The sequence below is a fragment of the Protopterus annectens genome, chromosome 6.part0 (genome assembly GCF_019279795.1).
Source record: "Protopterus annectens isolate FY-2018-M chromosome 6.part0, PAN1.0, whole genome shotgun sequence".
Classification (NCBI taxonomy): Eukaryota; Metazoa; Chordata; order Ceratodontiformes; family Protopteridae; genus Protopterus; species Protopterus annectens.
Window position 1 is genome coordinate 51,352,776 of NC_056737.1, and position 17,537 is coordinate 51,370,312.

Genomic DNA, 17,537 nt, shown 5'->3' on the forward strand with positions numbered 1-17,537 from the left:
GTACTTGAGTAGTTCTCCCAGTTAATGTTTGGGTAATTGAAATCACCCAATATTAGGGTGTTAGGTAGGACCTTCATATTTTCCAGTGTTTCCAGAAATGCGGAATGGGGGTCCTGGGACATGGTGGGTGATCTGTAGCAAGCTACAATTTGAATTGCAGTTTTGCCCAGTATTAGTTGCACATGGATGATCTCTGAAGCATCGTGCTGTGCCACTAACCTGGAGGTGTGGGTATCCTTGACGAATATGGATACACCCCCGCCTTTTGCATTTCGGTCTGGGTTCTGTGGCCAAAATGTATGGTATGAGTTGTAGCCTGGTAGTGCTGGGGTGCTCTCTGGAGCCTTAAACCAGGTTTCTGTTACTGCACAGATATCAAATTTCTCTGTACTGAGGAGTGCCTCGAGTGCGTGCATTTTGAGGTTTAGACTTCTGGCATTGAGTAGCATTACCCTCAGTTTTGGTTACTTGTGCTATTTATGGCAGTGGGTTTGTCTTTTGAGCCTTGCCTAAAAAAAGGCACTATGGGGGTGGCAAGAGCCTTGGCCAGTATTCGAAAGCCTAAGGGTGACAAGTGCAAGCTGTCTCTTGCGAAGCAGTGTGGCTTGTCGAGCATGTCATTCCAGGTGGACAGACCCTGGATCCCCTTTGAATGACACCAGAAGCTTAGCCAATTGTTGAAATTGATCATTTTTTTTCTTTATACTGTGGTGTCATTCTTGGTGAGAGCAGGATGCTACTCAGGGTCAGGGTCATTCCGGCCTGGGCTACGTGATCAGAGAGCTCTTCCATGTCTCTTTTCATGAAGTCCAGGGAGGTACATCTCAGGTCATTCACATCAACATGGACAATGATAGAGTCATATTTGTACTTGTCCTGGAGTGACCTGAGTGCTTGTGTTATGTGGTGGATCCTGGCACCTGACAGGCAGCTAACAGTAACCTTCTCCTTGTTCAGCCTAGTGAGTGGGACGTCAGTGTGCCTGACTATAGAGTCACCTACTACTAGTGTGTTGGGTATGTTATTTTGCCTTACGGGCTGTGATTGCTTGGCACACTGATTTTGTGAAGTATGTGTTTCATGGTTTGTGTTGGGAGGGTGGAGGTTGCTTGGATGTCTGCTTTGGAGGTCTCTTTTGCTTTTGCAGATTTTTATTTAGTCCCTCCGAGTATGTTTACGTGTATTTATGTGTGTTTTTTGCCGGTGCTGGTTTAATAGGTCTATGTGAGACTGGTGGTGTTCTCTCGCATGTATTAGTGTTTGGTGGTAAGAGGAGAGGGTTGCCTGTGTACATGAGGCAGTTGTAACATTGCCTCAAAATGCCCAGATTCACCAGTTGGACTGGAGAGTACACCTGACACTGCCCTTTGGTCATGCCTGGATAGGTAAAGTGAACTGTTGGCTGGTAGGGATGAATAGAGAGCCTTGTCATTCTGGATAGTATGGGGGTGTCTAGTGCTAGGGTTTATTAGTGCTTGCTATGAGTTTTGAGCAAGTGCTGGGCTGAGAAAGACTGCTAAGAAACCTTAGTATGACAGAGAACATTGAAATTAAATAAACAGTATACATCTTTTACATTTCTGATTGTAATCATCCTTTTCTGATCTTGGTTTAATGTCTGAAGAAATGCCAGCTGTCATGCCAGTAGAGATCTGCAACTTTCCAAATGGAGTTCTCTTTCAAGTAATGACAATACCCAGACCTCTTCACTTGTTAATTATCTAGCAGTGTGTTAAAACCCATGGTGCAGGGCCTCACCAGTAAGCATGTGTTTTCCTTGGACACAAGACTTCAAAATGCACTTGTTTTCTTCTTTTAACATGAGAAAGTGTTTGCTCAAGGTTGCAGCTTACTATCTATCCTAGTTTTTATACCTTTTCCAAATGTGTGACCATGGAGTTGCTATATATTTATGGGTTCAGGAGGGTGGGGGGGCTTGTGTCAGGGTACAGAAGGCTTTTTCATCTTAAGAACATGTATTTCAAGCTGCTCTGTTATTTGTATGTAACCGGTAGCTTTTGCTTTGTTGTGTTTGCAGTGTTGCACTTTGGAGGATCAGATGTTAATTTCTGTTAGTGGGCCGCTCCTTAGCTTGGTCATGGAATATCTGTACCTCAAAGAATGTTACCATATGTGCTATCTGTTCACAGTCCCTCCCTAGTTTTGCAGACCTTCCTACGTATCACTAGCTCATTCACAGCTGAGTCATTCATCCTAGAGAGTATATAGTATGAATATTTCTTTCTTATGCAGCTGCCGCTACAATCCTGAGGATTTACTCTGATTCCCCCAGCAGTGGCATTCGGCAGACACCATCCTCCCCAGCACCTCACTGTACTACTGCTACCTTTTTAACAAAGGTATCCCGCATTTGAAGACTTTTCTCTCTTTTTCAGAGTTCCCACACCATCTTTCCAAATGTCTTGTCTGTGGATGTTTCTGGCATTTTCTTTAGTGCCCATTATTGTCATGTTCATAACAGAACCAGTTATTTCCTCACTATTGCCCACTCCTTTAGTTCTGCCATGGATACCACAATACTTCCTGATTACCAGCCCCTCTTGGCCTTGCCATGAGTCATGCCCTTTTCTGTCAGACTTAGCTACTCTGTTTTGTCCTATCTTAGATAGGACATGATTTCCTTTATTCTGCCCTCTTCCTGCTGCATAGTACACATTATTTCCACATTTGTAACCCCTTTTACACTGCTGTAGTTGATGTGCTGTCTCCTGTATACTAGACACACTTTTTCTGTTATTGATGATAGATTGTTTCTTTCATACCTTCTGCTCATATTCCCATTTCCTGCCACCCTAAGTATATTATTTCTTCAGGACTAACTTTGCCTTATTTACTTTGTATTAGATCTTGTTCATTTTTCTTGGTAGTACTTACAATTCCTCTGCCAAAATGTATTTATTTTATTTTACATTTGTTGACCGGGATAGTCCGACTGGAAACATGTCCATTTTCAGCTGAGGCCCGGGAGAAAAGCTCCAAGGTAGTCAGTCAAAAATATAACAATGTAGACATAATTACAGGTAAGTTATTTACAGAGCATATATGAAAAAACATGAGATAGGCAAGTTCACAGGCATAGTTGGTATCTTTACCACAGATCTTGTCTCTAGGTATCTTATGTCTATAGTACTATAGCCCTTTGTCCCATTTTTGTCGCATTCTTTTTCCCCATTTTGTTTTACCTTAGATGGCATTCTGTTTCCTCAATACTAACCTCCTTCAATTTCCCCTCCCAGTGCTGTGCTTTGGCTAGTATCTTATTTCTTCAGTACTACAGTGTCCCCATAACTGTTTCATTGGGGTGTCCTATTTCCTCAATACTAGGCTATCAGCCCTAGGGCCTATACAAGCCTAGCCATAACAATTCCCTGGATATTTCTTCCCACAATATTTACTTCCCTGGAGCCCTGTTTAGCAGGGCAACTGACGTGATCCCTGGGGGTGAATTTTCTATCTCCCATCCAATCGTCAAGGTTCCTTTTGAAGAGGGCCAAGAAGGTGCTCTGCTTGACATGTATGGGCAGTCTATTCCAGAGTATGGGGAGTCTCTGGGTCAGGAGCCTATCCCTCCAGCATGTTTTGTTCATTGTGATGGCAAGGTTTAGATCCCTGGAGCGTGTGGCTCTGAAGGATTGGGATTTCTTTAAGTGGAGCATGTCCAACAGCTCAGGGTTTGACATGGCCTTGTATGTTAAGCAGAGATCACCTCTGAGTAGATATGCCACAGAGTATAGCTGGAGTTTTTTAGACGGTCAGCATAGGGCATCTGCTTTAGGCCTGTGATTCTTTTAGTGAGGTATTTCTGTGGCCTTTCCAGCTATTGCACATGTCTTTTGAGGTACATACCAAATGGGGCGTTGTACTCTATAATGAGTCTAATGGGGGATGAGTACAGTGGGACAGTGACCTCCTTTTTTCTTGATGAAAAACCCTTAGTGATGAGGTGTGCCACATAGAAGGATTTCCTGACTGTTGTGGTAATGTGGTTATCGAAGATGAGACCACTGTCCACCTGTGTCCTTAAGTCTCTCATCACACTTTCGGTGTTTAGTGTACTGCCACCTATGTGGTAATTCATGTGTACATGTTTTTTTCCCAAAGGAGATAACTATACATTTCTTGGCATTAAGCTTGAGCCCATGGCTCTGGCACCAAGCATCTGTTTCTGTAAGGCCCTTTTGTAGAATATCCACATCATTTTGGGATTCAGTAATGGCTCTCAGTTTGCAGTCATCTGCAAACTTTGTAAGCCAGAGTCCCTTAGTGTTGGCCTGTACTTCAGAGAAGTAAATGCCAAACAAGAGCAGTCCCAGGACTGAACCCTGAGGTACTCCACTTGTCTGGAGCTGGATTTGGAGTCGGCTACTTTTACAGTCTGGGTTCTGTCAGTAAGCGAGTTGGCAGCCCATCGAGTGACGTAGGGATTTATTCCCAGCTTAGTAAGTTTATCTATGATTCCAGAGTGGGGGATGATGTCGAAGGCTTTGGCGAGGTCCAGATAGGCTGTGTGAACCGCTTTACCCTCGTCCACAGCTCTGGAGACTGATTCGAAGAAGTCAATCAGGTTCAGGAGACAAGATCGACCCTTCACGAACCCAAACTGGGTGGGGTCCAGTGTTTGAAGGTTGCCAATGTCTTTGTTTATAAGTTCCATGATAATGCCTTCCATGCCTTGCAGATCAGGCTCGTCAGACTGATGGGATGGTAATTCCCAGGATCCAAGGTGGATTCCCCCCTTTTGGAGTGGGATAACTGTAGCTGTGTGCCACTCAATGGGCACGAAGCCTGAGGTGAGGCTATGATTAAACATGACACTTAGGTGAGGTGCCAGTTCATTTTGTAGTTCATGTAGTACACAGCCCGGGATGTCATCTGGTCCCATGGATGCTGTATTCTTAGCTTTGGAGAGTGTGGTTTCTACCTGTGTGGCCGTGACTACCGGAATTTGGCAATCTTTTGGTATTGAGATGGGCCCTTTAGGGGGTGAGGGGGTGAAGTTGGCACTAAATCGATCTGCCAGGATATTGGCAATATCCTTGGGATCAGTATACTTAATGCCATTCTGCTGTAGCTCAGAGCATATCTGAGCATTGCCATTTAGATTCTTGACATAACTACAGAATGCCTTGTGGTTGTCTTTGGAATCTTTGGCAATTTTATTTTCGTAACTAGCTTTGGAGGATTTTGAGGGATCTCAGCTTCTTACTGAGGCTGGTAAGGGAGTTTTTTGCATCCTGGGATTTTCCTCTTTTCTGCAACAGTTTCTTTCTTCTGTTGTATAGTTTGTTTATGGCAGGGTCCACCAGATTGGCTTCCTTTGTTTGGAGAAGAGTGTCTTGATTCTGTTTGGGAAGGCACGATTCATGCATGAGTGGATGTGCTCATACAGTGTCGTAGTGTAGGATTCAGCAGTTGAACTTTCAGCTCCCATCTGCATGGGTGTCATGAAGTCTGTCACTTCAGACTTGAGTAGCATGAAGTTGGCTTTGGAGAAATTTTTACGGAGGTTTCCTTACTGGGTGGTGGGGGTGGGATGTGGATGTCAAGGGTGATTTGCTTATGGTCAGACCTGACCAATGAGGGGGTGACCACTAGTGTGGAGCATCTATCTCCCATGTTGGTAATGACCAGGTCTAGGATATTGGAGCCCCTGGTGGGGCAATGGATTAGCATTGGAATTTATGAATTCCAAGAACCGTTGGGAAAAGGTGTTGGTACCCGAGTAGTTTTCCCAGTTAATGGCAGGGTAGTTGAAATCACCCAGTATTAGGGTGTTTGGTTGTGTCTTAATAGTTTCCAGTATGTTTAGAAATGTGTAGTGAGAATCTTGGGGCATGGTGGGGGATCTGTAGCAAGCTACAATTTGGATTGCAGTCTTACCTAGTGTTAGTTGCACCTGGAGAATTTCAGATGCATTGTGTTGGGCAACTAGCCTGGAGGTGTTTCGGTCTTAGTTTGTTGGCTGAAAAGTGTGGTAAGAGTTGTAGACTGGTATTGCAGGGGGTGATCTCTAGAGCCTTGAACCAGGTCTCAGTTAGTGCACAGATATCGATGTTCTCCATTTTTAGAAGTGCCTCGAGAGAGTGCATTTTGAGGCTTAGACTTCTAGCATTGAGTAGCATTACCTTCAGATTTTGCATCTTGTCTCTGTTTATCATTTCAAGGATGACATTCTGTTTCATTATCTGCTACCCCTCCTTTGCCTTATTTTGGATGGTACTCTGCCTGATTCCTAAGTTCTAGGCCTCACCCTTTTTCCTGTCATAGAAGATTTTGTTTCATTTCCAGTATCTGCTGTTATTTTCTGGTTTAAATAATTTGTGCAGCTTTACTACTGTCTGCTTTGCTCTTCCATGGATAAGCATTATCAGCATTGCTCCAACCTGTACCCCATCCTGCATTCCCTTGTCCCCATTATAATTTTATGGATGTTGTTTTACATAGTTGATTCTAGTTCTTTCCTCTCCTGGCAAGCAGTACAACACAAAGGCTAAGGCAGCAATCTGTTAATGAGCTACATCACGTTGACCTGAATTTGATTTCCATAATGTCTTCTACTTATATACTGCAGCTCTTCGAGAGTCATAAAAAATCTGAACTCCTATATCACCTCTGAAAACAGGTAGCAGTATTTAGTGTCTTTTACCCACTTAAAAACAACAAGAAATGCAACAACAAAAATGCCTTGGATGGTGCCCTGTTTCCTGGATTCCTTAGTACTAGCCTTTTCACCTTTGTCCTGCTTTGGACGTTACTTCACTTCCTCAGTGCTAGAGGATACCATCTTTTTTCAGTGTTAGACCCTCTCACTTTGTGCCGCCATAGGTGGTGGCCTGTATCATACCTCTCAACTGTCCAGATTTTTGCCTCATATTTTTGGTCTGTTCTTCATAAAATTTGTAGTTTTCTTAACTTAGGATTGAAGTCATTCAATAATGACATACATTTGATTTTCAGACTTCATATCCTTTGGAAAATGCATGATAAAACATGCCCTGTTGTTCTAGCAACTTTCTAAGTTTATAAGAGGAATATTTAAAACCTGTCCCTATTTTTGAGCCTTTGTCACCACATCTGGAGCATTTCTCCCCGGGCCTCCGCTGAAAACAGGCTCTGTGGAACCTAGTCGGACATTCCCGGTCAACAAAATGTTAAATAAAAAAAATTAAATAAATTATTTTACACTTTCTCCAGACTTCTAGAGCTAAGAGATTGAGAGGTATGGTCCTGTTTCCTTAGTTCTAGCCCCACCTTCTTGTGGTGTCACTGCTAACCTAATTTGTCTGTACTAGCCCCACTTTTTCATTGTCTTTTGTGTTATATTCTTGATTAGTAATAGAAACTATTCTGTCTGCATGTACTTTTCAGGAATTATTATGTAAACTGTCATGTCTGAGCTTCTGGAGAGAGTTTGCTGTTCATCTGTCTCAAGTGTGCTGATAACATCAGATATGAGGCCATGGAAGCAGGGCAAACATATAATGAAGGGATCAGAGTGTAAAAGCGGCAGGAGAGACATGGTTCTGTGAAAGCATAGTGGGCCCTTGAAACTTGGATATGGACAAGGATTTCATGAATTTTAAAAGCCTATAAGATCAACATACATATACCAAGAAATACAAAAGGAGGAGGTACCTGGCATTATAACCCATTAGGTTGTCCTTGCTTAGAAGTGACTGATTTGATTGACTGAACATTTTAACGTGTCACATGTTCTGAACATTTGCTGTGATTTCTGTGTATTATATGTATGGTATTTATTCCATTTCCTGTGTTACTCCTCAAAAAAAAAAAAAACTCTGAATCATTTAGTTCATTACCTTTTTCATAAACAAGTAAACCATAAGACAGTGTGCCCTTATGACTGTTGATTTAGTAAAGATTTAGCCATTAGCAGGAACACATTGCCAGAGTCGTGTTATCTGTGGATTTCGGGATGAATGCTTTTGTAACACAGATGGTGACCCATTGCATGCTGCCAGCTGATTTATGCACACATTAGTGTAGTCTGGCGAGCTGGAAAACTGTATTCAGATGTTAAGCTTCTTTCCTAAAAGATTGTTAGCATTCATTGTAATAAAGGAATTGCAATACTTATATTAAGTTTAGTCTCTGAATAATCACACAGAATGTATTGTGCTGGAGTTCTCTGCTTATGGTTTCAAGACAGTCTAGTGGACTGTTTTTTTTTTTTTTTTTTAGGTGCTATTGAAGTAATCAGTGCCAGGGAGACTGCTCCCAAATATGCATCTAAGGACATGTTTGTAAATAACAGACAACTTTCCCAGACAGGTCAGAGTCAACTATGTATTTTTTTTAACTTCAGTAGGAAAAAAAACTGCTAAAAATCAAGCTTATTAAACTGCTATTATCTGGCAGCTGTATATAAGTACAGCTTTTGTTTGTGATTGAAAGGTAATGGTCAATGTTATACTGTTTATAAAGTGCCGAACGTCAAATAACATCTACATTTCAGTGATAGATATAATAGTGTCTCTCTGCTCTGTGATCAATCATTGATGCTTGTACTGTTTAACACTGTGCTGATTCTGACACGGGTCATGAGTAAATAGACCTCACTTGTGATAATCACACCTGTGGCCCGCTAGTCCTGAAACAATAGGTGAATTTGTATCAACTGTCTGTTTCATACAAGATGTGCACTTGTGTGCAGAAGTATGTACTTTACACCACCACCAGGAGACTTAAAAATAGAACTACTAAAAATAATAACTCCAGTCTGAGGGAAAGGAGGCTTTTTTAACAGTATCTTGAGTTCTGTAATATAAACCTACATTGAGGAAAATAAACCATCTGAGGCTTTGTTTTATGAAGTATAATATTGTCCCGTATTTAAACTTTGGTGAAGGCTAAATAAATAAGTTAGTAGAGCTAGAAAGAAAGTGACTCAGAGAGTAAGAAAGAGAGAGAGAGAGAGAGAGAGAGATCGTGAAATAGAAATAAAGATAAAGAGAGAGAGAGAGAGAAAAGCACTGTTAAATTAGGAAAACTGGCAAACGATCCAGGTGGCAAAAGATTCAGGTGGAATGTCATTAATGACAGTTGTTGAAGAGGAAGCACTTATGAGGAATATAGGACACAAGAAATAAATAATGCCTTCCTAAGTGGTCTAGTGATTTTGGCCTTGATGTATAGTTAGCTAGAGATATTAACTGTAGTACATAAGTAAGCACTATTGCCCAACAGAGTGTGTGTTATTGGGGAAATAATGCCCACCCAGGGGTGTTCTGAGGCCTGAAGCAGCAGGTGGAGGGCCTCTACACCCATGGAGGGGCATTATTTCCACAATAATATATAGCCTGGAGGGCATTATTGCTCTTAAAGAGAATGGGCTGTCCATAAAATTGTTGTGTTTTACTTACTTATTTTTTATTACTATATTTTTATATATTTTTGATGTAAAGTAGTTCATCCACCTAATGCTTCAAAATTGCTGCAGTATATGTAAATGGCATTAGAGGAAGGACTTTACATCTAAAATATAATATTTAAAAAAATATCCAGATATTTACTTCATTTTTGGTCCCTTACTCCTAAAATGTGTGGTTTGTTCCCTGTCATTGGGATTGATGTCACTAAATAATGACATAGATTCGACTCTCAGACTTTTATTTCCTTCAGAAAATTCATGCTAACACAAATCCTGTTATTTAAGCAACTTTGTAATTTTATAAGAGCGATAATTAAAATCATTTTCTATTTTTGAGCCTTTGTTCCTCTCTTTATTTAGGCTTTATCCACATTTCTTGAAATAAGAGGTCAAGAGATATACAAATCTCTTGACTGCTAAAGCCAGTGTTCGAACAATCTCACTCTTTCTCTCATGCACACACTTTGTGCATCAGAAAGGAGTCTACTTCATAACATTGAATTTCATAACATTGAGGCCATAACATTGAAAATTCAAAACACTGAAAACCCAAAACAATGAAAACTCAGAATATTGAAAGTGTGCTTCATAACATTGAAAATTGCATTGCACAAGTAAATAATATAACCTCCACCTACAACAACACCTAACTAACAAACACACTTTCTACTACGTTTCTACAGGGGACAAGCCCAGGAATGAACCCTGTGGTACTCCACTTGTCACTGGTCTGAAGTCACATTTGGAGTCTGCTACTTTCACAGTGTGGGTTCTGTCAGTGAGCCAGTTGGCAACCCATCTTGTGACATAGGGATTTATACCTAGTTTAGTGAGTTTATCTATAATTCCAGAGTGGGGGATGGTGTCAAAAGCCTTGGCGAGATCTAGATAGGCTGTGTGAACCACCTTAACCTCGTCTACGGCTTTGGTGACTGCTTCAAAGAAGTCAATCAGGTTTAGGAGACATGCTCTGCCTTTTACAAACCTGAACTGGGTGGGGTCCAGAGTTTGGAGATTACCAATGTCTTTGTTTATAAGTTCCATGATGATATCTAAAGACATGCTTCTGGAGGATTTCTCCCCGGGCCTCCGCTGAAAACAGGATCTGTGGAACCTAGTCGGACTTTCCCGGTCAACAAATGTTAAATAAATAAATATGTTCCATAGCCTTGCAGACCAGGCTCGTTAGGCTAATGGGGCGGTAGTTCCCGGGGTCTGTGGTGGCTCCCCCTTTGTGGAGTGGGATAACCGTCGCTGTGCGCCATTCAGTGGGCACAAAGCCTGAGGTGAGGCTATGATTGAACATGGTGCTTAGGTGGGGTGACAGTTCATTCTGTAGTTCATGTAGAACACAGCCTGGGATGTTGTCAGGTCCCATGGATGCTGTGTTCTTGGCTTTGGAGAGTGTGGGTTTCACCTGTTCAGCCGTGATTACAGGAACTTTGCATTCTTCCAGTATAAAGATGGGCCCTTTAGGGGGTGGGGGGGGGTAAAGTTAGCACTGAACCTATCTGCCAGGATGTTGGCAATATCAGTTGGTTCTTTATATTTAGTGCCATTGTGCTGTAACTCAGAGCAGATCTAGGTGTTGCCAGTGAGATTCTTGACATAGCTATAGAATGCTTTGTGGTTGTCTTTAGAATCAGTGGCGATTTTGTTTTCATAACTAGCTTTGGAGGATTTTATGAGGGATCTCATCTTCTTACTGAGGCTGACCAGGGAGTTCTTTCAGTCATGGGATTTTACTCTTTTTTTGCAACAGTTTCTTTCTTCTGTTGTAGAGTTTGTTTATGGCAGGGGACCACCAAATTGGCTTTCTTTTTTGGAGGATAGCATCTTGGTTCTGTTAGGGACAGCATGATCCATGCACTCATGTAAGTGCTTATAAAGTGCATTTGTGTAGGATTCAGCAGTCATACCTCTATTGTCCGTCTGCATGGGTGTCATTAAGTTTGCCACTTCTGTCTTAAGAAGCGTGAAGTTGGCTTTGGAGAAATGTTTTATGGTGGTTTCCCTAATGGGGGGTGGGGGCAGGATGTGGATGTCTAGGCTGATTAGCTTGTGGTCGGATCTGACCAACAAGGAATTGACCTCTGGTCGCCCATGTTGGTAATGACCAGGTCTAGGATATTGCTGCCCCTGGTGGGGGTGTGGATAAGTTGATCCAAGGTGTTGGAATTTATGAATTCCAGAAAACATTGAGCAAAAGAGTTGGTACATGAGTAGTTTTCCCACTTAATGGTAGGGTAGTTGAAATCACCCATTATTAGGGTGTTGGGTTGTACCCTAATATTTTCCAGTGTATCAAGACATGAGGAGTGGGAATCCTGGGGCGTGGTGAGGGATCTGTAGCAAGTTACAATTTGGATTGCGGTCTTGCCCAGAGTTAGTTGCACTTGGATAATCTCAGATGCATTATGCTGAGCAACTAGCCTGGAGGTGTGGATATCCTTAATGAATATGGACATGCCTCCACCTTTAGTGTTTCGGTCCAGGTCAGGTGGCATAAAGGTGTGGTATGAATTAATGCCTGATAATGCAGGGGTGCTCTCTGGAGCCTTGAACCAGGTCTCTGTCACTGCACAGATGTCGATGTTCTCTATTTTAAGGAGTGCCTCGAGTGAATGCATTTTAATGTTTAGACTTCTAGCATTGAGTAGCATTACCCTCAGATTTTGCTTGCTTGTACCTGTTATGGTGGTGAATTTGTCATTTGAACCTTGCCTGAAAAAGGCACTATAGGGGTGGCAAGAGCCTTAGCCAGTATCTGGAATCCCAAGGTCAAAAGGTGCAGGCCATCTCTGGCAAAGCATCGTGGTCTGTCGATCATGTCATCCCAGGCAGATACTGGATCCCCTTAGAATGACACCAGAAGCTTAGCCAATTGTTGAAGTCAATCATTTTGTCCTTGTACTGTGTTATCATTCTTTACTCATTCTGGGTGATGGCAGGATGCTACTCAGGGCTAGGGTCATACCTGCCTGGGCAACAAAATCGGAGAGCTCCTCCATGTCTGTTTTCATGTAGTCCAGGGAGGTACGTCTCAGGTCATTCACACCAACATAGACAATGACAGAGTCATATTTGTACTTGTTGTGGAGTGACCTGAGTGTGTGCATATGTGGCGGATCCTGACAGCAACTTTCTCCATTTTTAGCCTGGTGAGTGGAACATCAGTGTGCCTGACTATAGAGTCACCTATGACTAGAGTGTTGGGTATGTTGTTATGCCTTATGAGCTGTGGTTGAGTGGCACACTGAGTTTGTGGACTATGTGTCATTTGGGTTGTGTTGGGGGGTGGAGGTTGCATACGTTTCTGCTTTGGAGGTCTCTGTTGCTTGAGCAGATTTTTATTGAGAGCCTCTGTGAATGTAGGTGTGTGTTTTGTGTTGCTATGTGTGTGTTTTGGTGGTGTAGGTTTTGAGGGACTATGTGATGAGTGTGGTGTGGTTCAAGTGTTTACCTTCTCCTCTTGACTGTCTAGTCCAGTCTTGAATGAAGAGAGCTTTGCTTCCAGTTTGGCTATATAAGTGCATCCCTCACAGGTTGTTGTGTTGGGTGGTAGGAGGAGAGGGTTGTCTGTGTGCATGAGGCAATTGCTGCATTGCCCCAAGATGCCCAGACTCATCAGGTAGACAGGAGAAAACACAGGAAGCTGACCCTTAGACATGCCTGGATAGGTGCTTATTTATTAAGTACTAAAAACAGTTTTCCTCTAGACAAGTGAGGAAAGTAGAATGTTGTAGTAATTTGTAGCTTATTTAGTGCTTACAACGAGTTCTGAACAAGTGCTGATCTCAAAGAAACAGATTTGAGTGCCAAAACTAAAAAACTGGCTAGTTCTAAGGGAAAATTTGAAGATCAGACTTTATGGCACCAGGAATTTAACCCTAGCTAAGTGGCAATGCATAAAGTGTATTTTTTTTAATATAACAGTAGCAAATGAGCAAACTGATTTAAACAAATTAACCAATAAAAAGCTAAAAACTGAGTCCCTTTCCAGCAGTCTTCGATCAGACAAGTTCTAGCTGCACACTCCTGCCACTAGGGTGCAGGGGAACCTTCTCCAAAAAAAGATGGTCTGGATTATTGCTCAGGTTATACAAACAAAGCTAGATTCAGCAGGTCTGAATTTAGTCTATGCTACAGCAAACAGGACGTACCAATTTCAGGAAGAAACAGTTCAAATAAAGAGGCACAATAAGCCTTTAACCAGAAACTCCCAGCTCAGAAGGGCAGAATCTACCCTCTCCTCCCACAAGAGTGCAGACCACACCTTTTTAATGTAAAATAACTGGCCCGAAGCCCAAGTGCTTAAACCAGAACTAATACACTCTTAGAATAACAGACACTGAGCCTTCAATCAGCAACTCCCAACTTAGCAGGATGTAAGCTACGTGTCCTGCCACAACAGTGCAGACCACAAACCTTCTTAATGTAAAACAACTGGTCTGAAGCCCAAGTGCTTCAACCAAAGGCTTAGAATAACAGTTACAATTTAATCAGGCTACTAACAAGCAGTAATAAATGCAGCAGAATAAATGCAATAAAGTAGGAAGAAACACAAATACAGTAAAAGCAGATGAATAAAGTGCATTTTTATATAACAATAGAAAACAAGCAAACTGATTTAAACAAATCACCCAATTAACCAGTAAAAAAGCTCAAAACTGAGCTCTGTTCCAGCAATCTTCAATCAGACAAAGTTCTAACTGCACACTTTTGCCACTAGGGTGCAGGGGAACCTTCTTCAAAAAAGATGGCCTGGATTAGTGCTCAAGTTATACAAACAAAGCTAGATTCAGCATGCCTGAATCTAGTCTATGCTACAGCAAACAAGGCACACCAATTTCTGAAAGAAATAGTTCAGATAAGCAGGCACAATAATCCTTTAACCAGAAATTCCCAGCTCAGAAGGGCAGAATCTAAACTCTCCTCCCACAATACCACAAACCTTCTTAATGTAAAATAACTGGCCTGAAGCCCAAGTGCTTAAACCAGAACTAATACACTTTTAGAATAACAGACACTGAGCCTTCAATCAGCAATTCCCAATTTAGATGGATGTAAGCTATCTGTCCTGCCACAACAGTGCAGACCGCAAACCTTAATGTAAAACAACTGGTCTGAAGCCCAAGTGCTTAAACCGAAAGGCTTAGAATAGCAGTTACAATTTAATCAGGCTACTACCAAGCAGTAATAAATGCAGCAGAATAAATACAATTGAGTACTTTTAAGAAGAGGCAAAAACAAAATAAAGTGCATTTTTTTTTTTTTTTTTTTTTTAAGTAAAGTACAAGGAGAGAGGAAGGAGGAGCAGAGGTTAAGAACCTAAGTGGGTTGGCCTTCTCAAATGTTCTCTCTGTATTAAGTAAAGTGAACACCAGACTAGGAGGGGTGTCTCAGATCAAATTTACAGCAGGGGCGGGCAACTGCAAAGCCACCAACTATAACAACTCTACAAGAATAAGGTGGGAGGGAGGGGAAAAAACAGTTTTAGGACAGATGAGAAACATAAAACAATGAAAGAAAATATATAAAATAATTCACTCAGGCAAACAATAATTCAGTCAGGCAAAATTAAGACAATGTAGAACTCTGAAAGGTTAACTCATTAACCCCAAGTAGCTTCTGAGGGTGCCTTTGTGTTTACACCCGAGTGCTCTCTGAGACGCATGAAAAAGTATGCTGTTCCAGCCGAGTGCCTTCCACAAGCGCCATTAACTTTGTAAAGTTTTAGCTGCACTGTTACAAATGAAGTTGAAAAAGTACATGAACTTTGTCAGGTACCTTCTCAACTTAATTTTCAGTGTGGATTAACATTATGTTTATATTTAAAATTTACGAGAAAATCGGCTAGCCATGCACTGTGTATCTGCTTGTGATCACAGCAAGCTGATTCTTTATGTGTTGCAGGAAGCGAGTGGTGGCAGCCAATCAGATTCCTGCAATCCATGTTGCCACCTCTACCCCCTGACCTTTTCTTTGTTGTGTTATAATAAATAGAGCATCCTCCAGTAGCAATTCCCTTTTTGTCATCTGCTTTATTGCTACTGAATTCTTCTGTCTACAGTAAATGAACATTTCTGTGCACCATTTCTGGAGACCACCGGTAATTCACCCCCTAACTGAGAGTACATCTGTGAGAAACCCTGAAAGGTAAGTGGCATACAGCTGCAAGGGAGATCTTCCTTCCATCAAGGTAAGTGCTCATTGTACAGAATAGCAGTAAAAAAAAGTTTCAACAATAACAGTTTTGGGGTTTTGCTGTAAAGTAGTAAGTGTTAGGCATGTAGAGCTATCCAAATTTGTGTTTAACCCTTACTACTTTAAAGCACAACCCAAAAACTGTTATGGATAGCTCTACATGCATAAGTAAACTGAAACATGTAGCAATGATTAGTTTAGTTTGGAGTGCGGGAACATAGTACTACAAGTTGAAATGTGTAGTAGGGTCTGAATGTGAAAACGGAGGCTCTTTTTGCTTAAATATTTTTACATTCAATTTTTAAAAGAGAGAAGAGACATTCGAGGAAGGCTTACAGCTGGTCTCGTAGTTCGTAGTTCATAGTTTGTAAACTAGCTGTGAATCACTTTTGCTGAACATTGTCCATCAAAGTGTCCATTGCGAATTACTACAGCTTACAACAGGAAATGTATATGTATATTTAATGACAGTACTGTTGGGTAACTCCTCCTCTTGTTTGAAATGTGTCACATCATTGAAATGCATTGTCTGTATTGTAAGCAGAGAGTATATATTTAATAGTGTTAAAGCAGCAGCTAATGTCCTAAGCATCTTCTGAAGTTGAAGTTAAGCAGCTGATTTGTTTCAGCATGGTTGCCAATGTCCTAATCAGTGAGCCCACCCCAATTAGCTTCATTTCAGCTCAGAGAGAACAGCTGATGCCGGCTGGCATAAAATTTTGTCAATTTTGTTTACTCTGTCAAGAACAAAACAGTGACCCACTAAAGAGGTGAATGTGTTCCATACAGTGTACAAAAGGACAAGGATACCAGAATATGACTATGTCTGGGGCTGTTACCATGAGGAAGAAGCTGGTTGTAGTCAGGGATGGCACGTGTAGGAAGTCGTGCCTCCTCATCACTTTCAGCAAGGACATGTTCCCCGAGTTTTATGTGCCAAATGTGTTTGAGACCTATGTGACAGACATTGAAGTTGAAGGGTGGCGAGTTGAACTGGCCCTTTGGGAAACTGCAGGGCAGGAGGATTACAACTACCTTCACCCATTATCCTACCCAGACACTGATGTTGTCCTAATGTGTTTTTCAGTGGGTGGTCCAAACTCCTTGGAGAATGTCTCTGTGATTTGGATGCCACTTTTTCCCTTGCGTGCCTGTTGTGCTGGTGCCTAATAAGGACTTGAAGAATGATGAAAAACTTTGCGTTGACCTGGCGAAAAGTAAACAGTACCCAGTGCGGAGCGAAGACGGTAAAGCCATGGCGCAGAGAATCGGGGCATATGACTACGCAGAGTGCTCAGCCAAAACCAGAGAAGGTGTCCTGCAGGTCTTCGAGACCACAATAAAGGCTGCTTTACAGAAAAGGCCGAAACCAAACCAAAGAAGATGCATGAGATGCAGCGTGCTTTGAGATGACTGATTGGTTGGGGGGCCGGGGTCGTGGCTGATCTGAAGTTTAGAAGAAAAGCTTGCGGACGAACAGAGTTGTGTTTTCCTAACTTTTACTGCATCCTAAGTATTAGACTGGTGCAGGAGCCGTGCCCTCAGGGTCGTGTGCTTGAAGACTTTTGTGCCACCTGATACACTGGCAGTGGCATTGAGAACTTGAAATTCAGCATGGGTGGGTGTTTTTGCAGACCCACTGGATGTATTGCTGTTTTATAAAATGGTATTCCTCGTCGAGAATGAATTAGTGAGCGATAATTCTGAACATTTTACAACACTACAATATCCAGTGATAGGTTACTTTTTAACGGACTTGAACTGAAGGCTGCATTTAATTGTGATTTATAATTTTTTTTTTAATTATGTTACACTCGTTCATTTTTAAACAATGGGACTTTTTTAAAAAACTGTAAAGCAAATGTGCACATGTGTAGTGGTTGATATATAGCTGAAGCTGGCTAAAATAGTTTAATTA

General features: G+C 41.7%; 1 pseudogene; it reads left to right on the plus strand.

Annotated features, from left to right (window-relative positions):
- Nucleotides 1-16,441: 16,441 nt before the first annotated feature.
- On the plus strand, nt 16,442-17,027 carry LOC122804043 (annotated as a pseudogene).
- The last annotated feature ends 510 nt before the right edge of the window (nt 17,028-17,537 follow it).